The sequence below is a fragment of the Cryptomeria japonica genome, chromosome 3 (genome assembly GCF_030272615.1).
Source record: "Cryptomeria japonica chromosome 3, Sugi_1.0, whole genome shotgun sequence".
In the NCBI taxonomy this organism is placed as follows: Eukaryota; Viridiplantae; Streptophyta; class Pinopsida; order Cupressales; family Cupressaceae; genus Cryptomeria; species Cryptomeria japonica.
In genome coordinates, this window is record NC_081407.1 from 799,899,656 (window position 1) to 799,905,493 (window position 5,838).

A 5,838-nucleotide genomic window follows, 5' to 3' on the forward strand; every position below is an offset into this window, starting at 1 on the left:
CCAAACTCATCAATAGGCCCACATTACCTCAACCCCAAAAGAAAACTCAACCTAGACTTGTGAACCTAGGACCTAAACTAGGACCTAAACAAAACCAATGAGCTCTTGACTCTTATTACATTACATGGCTTCATGAAGAAGCAAAATCACAACAAAAACAAATGGTGGGAGCCCTTAGAAGGGTGCTCCTACACCATACTCCCCCTTTGCACAAAACTAAGGAACTAGGGGAGAGATGAGAGCCGAATCAATACCAAGTTTCTTGAACCTGCCCTCTTCAACCCAAGTAGCTTCAGACACAGGTTGACCTGCCCACTTCACCAAGTGTTCCATGTAGACGTGGTGTCTAGTAGACTTCTTCACCCTTGACTCCAAGATCTACTCTGCTATGGGCTGCTTCACTTGAGGCAAGGCATTCACATCTAAGTCCTGCAGCACCTTGGCCTGATTCTCAGTCTACCCTGCTATTTCACCTTTGTATAATATCAAATCAATGACATTGAAGACTGGTGATATAGCCAAATCTGAAGGAAGATCCACCTTGTAGGCGTCCTCACCATATTTGGACAGAATTTTACAAGGTCCTATCCTCTTCATTTGTAGCTTAGTAGGCTTGCCGCTTTGCATTCTAGCTTTACTTAAATGGACCATCACATAGTCACCCACTTTGAACTGAACCTCCCTCCTTTTCTCATCCACTTTAGATTTCAGTTTTTGAGTAGACTCTAGGATGGCTCTCTTGACCTGTTCTTGTACTTCCTTGATGGTTTGGGTGAATTCCTCTTCTTGCCCACTCTTCATCTCCATTGAACCAAGTTCTCTTAGTTCACACACCCCTCTAGGATGTCTGCCATAGACAACCTCAAAAGGACTCCTTCCAGTGCTCCTATTTACACTATCATTGTAGGCATACTTAGCTTGTGGAATAGCTAGATCCCAAGTCTGCCCGTACTCCTTGGTTAGACACCTTAGCAAGTTGCCTAACACCCTGTTAATGACTTCAGTTTGACCATCAGTTTGTGGATGGTAAGCTAAGCTGAATGATAGATTAGTTCCTAGTCTTCTCCATAAGGTTTGCCAAAAATGGCCCATGAACTTGCTATCCCTATCTGAAATAATACTTAATGGGAGTCCATGAATCCTTACAATCTCCTTAAAGAAGAGATGTGCAATATAACTAGCATCATGAGTAGTTCTACATGGAATGAAGTGGCTCATCTTAGAAAACTTGTCTACCACCACATAGATGTTATCCATACCTATCTTTGTCTTGGGGAGTCCTACCACAAAGTCCATGCTCACACACTCCCAAGGCCTATTTGGGACCGGTAATGGCTGATAGAGGCCTGCATTGTTTGATCCTCCTTTTTCCCTTTGGCACACACCACATTGCTCCACATACCTTCTCACATCTCTTGGCAACCTAGGCCAATAGTAGTATCTCGGTACTAGATCCAAAGTTTTATTGATTCCAAAGTGTCTACTTAGGCTTCCATTGTGTTTCTCTTGTATGAGATTTTCTCTCATGGATCCTCTAGGCACACATTACTAATTGCCTTTGAACAAGAGACCATTTTGAAGAGTATAATCTGCATACTCACCATGAAAATGATTCTCAAACTCCTTGCAGACCTTGTAGGCTGATGAGAAGTCTTCATCTTCTTCATAGAGATCCTTGAAACCTTCTATCCCTATGCTCTGCAATTGTAATTCTTGGACAGTCAATAACTTCCGGCTTAAAGCATCTGCCACCTTGTTGAGCTACCCCTTTTTATGCTTGATGGTAAAGGTAAAGGATTGGAGGTACTCCATCCACTTCAAATGTCTGTTGCTAGGCTTCTCTTGAGTGTTAATGTAACTCAAAGCCTGGTTATCCATGAACACCACAAATTCTTTTGGGAGTAGGTAATGCCTCCACTTCTTGAGAGACTGAACTAGTGCATACAACTCTAGATCATATGTTGAATACCTCTTCTTTGCCTCATTAAGCTTCTCAATGAAAAATGCCACAAGCCTTCCCTCTTGACTCAATACACCCCCTACTGCAATTTCATTTGCATCACACTCCAATGTTAATAGCTTGTCAAAAGTAGGTAAGAGTAGGATGGGTTTTGTGGCTACTTCTTGCTTCAATAATTGGAATGCTTCATCAACTTGTTCAGTCCATTTGAAATTAGTTTTAAGGCCTCCTTTTATAGTGTCAAGTAATGGTGCACGTATGCCACTGAAGTTCCTCACAAACTTTCTATAGAATTGGGCTAAACAATGGAAACTCCTAACTCCAGTCCCTGTTTTAGGGGCAGGCCAATTCAAGATTGCCTCCACTTTGCTTGGATCCATCTTCAAGGTTCCCTTAGACACCACAAACCCCAAGTAGAATAACTCTCTCTTCAAGAAGTCACACTTCTCTAAGTTGATTGCCAACTTCTCTTCATGCAACCTCTCTAGCACTAACCTCAAATGTTCAAGGTGCTCCTCTTTGGTTCTGCTATAGATGAGTATGTCATCCAAGTACACCACCACAAATCTGCCTATGAAGTCCTTCAACACCTCATTCATCAACCTCATGAAGGTGCTTGGGGCATTGGTAAGTCCAAATGGCATCACAAGCCATTCATACAACCCTTCTATGGTCTAAAAAGCGGTCTTCCACTCATCACCCTCCTTAATCCTAATTTGATGATAACCACTTTTAAGGTCCAACTTAGTAAAATACATGGCACCCCCTAAACAGTCCATCAAATCCTCTATTCTAGGAATAGGGAATCTCTACCTTATGGTGATCCTATTTATTGCCCTTGAATTAGTGCAAAGTCTCCACTTGCCTCCCTTCTTTGTTGCTAGCACTACCGGGACGACACATGGGTTGATGCTCTTCTTGATCGGTCCTTGATCCAACAACTCCTGCACTTGCCTTGCCACCTCCTTATTTTGGTCAGGTGTGAGCTTATATGCTGCTTTATTGGGCAAGGATGCACTGGGGACAAAGTCTATTTGATGGCTTATAGACCTTCTTGGTGGAAGTGTTGCAGGTGCTCCATCACTCACTATGTCTTTATATTCCTGCAACATTTGCTTTACCTCCTTAGGTACCTCTGTCTGCAACTTACCTTCCTCCTCCTTTGGCTTCACAAAGATGGCACATCCCACTGTCTCCTCTTCATGCAGCAGGTGTAAGAACTCTTTACCAGTGTTAAGTAAGACACTAGGTGTTCTTGAAGTACCCTCATCATTCTTTGTCAGAGACTGAATCTTAAAGGTTCTATTGTCCTTCTTGAAGGAAATGGAGTTCTCCTCTCCTTCATAGATCACCTTCTTATCAAATTTCCAGGGTCTACCTAGAAGTAGATGACAAGCATCCATGGGTAGCACATCACAAAGGATCTTGTCCTTGTACCCTCCAATAGAAAACTCCACCCAAGTCTGTTCATTGACAAGCACACTCTGCTCTTGATTCAACCATGTCACCCTGTAAGGACTAGTGTGAGGTATCTTTGTGAGTTTCAACTTCTTGGCTACCTCATCTGATATGATGTTATCAGTTGACCCTGAATCAACTATCACCTTGCAAACCTTACCAAGGATTTTGCATCTCACCCTAAACAATGCTCTCGTATGCTTAGGTTCTTCCTTAACCGACTGTCTTATCAAGACCCTATTGAACATTAGATTTTCTCCAATTTCTAATTCAATATGGTCCACCTCAGGTGTCTTGTTGCTTGATGTGTCTTCATGGGCATAAGCAGCCCTCTTTCCACTATTTGATGAGGTAGGCTTGTCAGGGCATCTATAGGCCGGGTGTCCCAATTGACCACAATTGTAGCATTTCATGGTTGCCAAAGTAGGAATTACCCCTACCGGTACCTCTACCCCTATTTGGACCCCCTTGTACACCTCTTCCTCTAGAATGGCCTCCTCTGAGAGTGGTTTCACTATTATGCTCAGTCAACTTGGACTCTCCTTGATTCCTTTGCTCATTTGTCTTGCTTTGGTAACCACCTCGATGACTCATTTGATCTCTACCTCTCCCTCTACCCCTGTTGTTGGAGTCTCCCTTCCTTTTGTTCCTCTCTTCCACCTTAGCAGCAAGCTGATGACATTTTTGGATAGTGGTAGGAGTCCATAGGCTTATCTCCTCTTGGATGTTCCACTTTAGGCCACTTAGATACCTAGCCACCTTGATAGATTCCTCTTCTTGGACTTTGGATCTAAGACAAAGCTTCTAAAACTCCTCTGTGTAAGAGGCCACATCAAGATCTTTCTACTTCAATCCCTGTCTCTTCTTATGAAGTTGGACTTCATAATCCTTTGGCAAGTAGTTCTCCTTGATCTTACTCACCATGGCCTTCCAGTTTGCAATAGGTAGCTTCCCCATGCTAATTCTCTCCTCTTGCAAGTACTTCCACCATGTCAAGGCTGCTCCCCTTAGTCTTGATTTGGCAACCTTAACCTTTTGGGCTTCTATCACACCTTCACACTCAAAATGGTTCTCCATACCCTCAATCCATTCCATGATGGTGTCAATGTCCATCCTTCCACTAAAAAGTGGCAATCCTTCAAAAGATTTTGTATTCAAAGCCTTAATGGCCTTTACAAAAGGTTCTTAATTGATTAAGGGGTCTGGTTTAGGTATAATGTCATCTATACCAATAGCTTTCTTGCCTCTGTCATTGGTGTCCGCACCCCAGAGTTCTTGTTCTCTCTAATCAACCACTTCTTGCAGCTTGTTCCTTATCTCACTCATAGCATCTTCAAGGAGTCTATTTTTCTCCTTTTGTTCTTCTACCTCCCTATCCAGCTCTGCATTAGTGACCATTATGTTCTCCCCTACTAATTCACCAGAATATAGAGACATGCACGGTCCACCAAATCTTTAACTTGGCTCTGATACCAATCTGATGGGAATGGGCTTGGGATAGACTAGCCTAGTCTATGCTCTTTGATCCTCTCCTTGGATCACTAGGTGTTCCAACCACACCCTAGGGTCTCTAGGTCTTCCTTTTCTTATGGGATCTCATGACCTTGCCCAATCCACCCACCAACGACATGTGATTCTTCTCCTAAGCTCTCACCTACTCACAAGCTTCAAAAACCCTTACATAGGCTAATAAGGGTTTAACTCTTCCTACACCTTCTCAGTTTCTAGAAAGGATAGGATAGGTCTTTGACATGTTTCTCCAACCACTCATGTTGCCCAAGAGGTTTTGACATTCCTTCTTGTTACCGATTTCACAATTTTGCTTTTTTCCTACAAAATAGGGCCACAAGGAATGAACCCCTATTAGGCCTCCATTCCAGACTTTTAGGGCTTCCTCTTGCAAACAATGCCAAAACTTGTAAAACTTCCCAAAGGGACTACTATTCATTTATCAAAGGCTCAAGGATTTTCCTGGTTTTGGGCCCCCAAGTGTCCGTACACTACCCTAGGTGAAATTAAGGGTTTTTAAGGGTTTTTTAGGCCTGCCAGGGTCACAGAGTTGGTTTGCTGTCTTCACCACCTTGTCTAGATTGGTAGAAGCTCCTCCTTCTCACCAATGATTCTCCACACACCCCTCTTCAACTCCTCCAAAGGGTGCCTCATTCCTTGTCCTTCCTTGCTCTCACGGACCCCTGCAACCTTGACCCTTCCTAGCCGGGCACAGACCAGTCTCGCCTAGGAGTGAGTTTTTGAAAGGTTTTCCTACATTCTCTAGGGCCTTGCTTCCTCTAAGATACTGTACAGGTTTTATACTCCTATACCCCATGGTTTCATGGTGTTTCCACAATGGGGATAGGTGTTACCAACCCATTTTCTCAAAGCAGTCCAAAACTGGATAGTGAAGAGGTAATTACAAAATA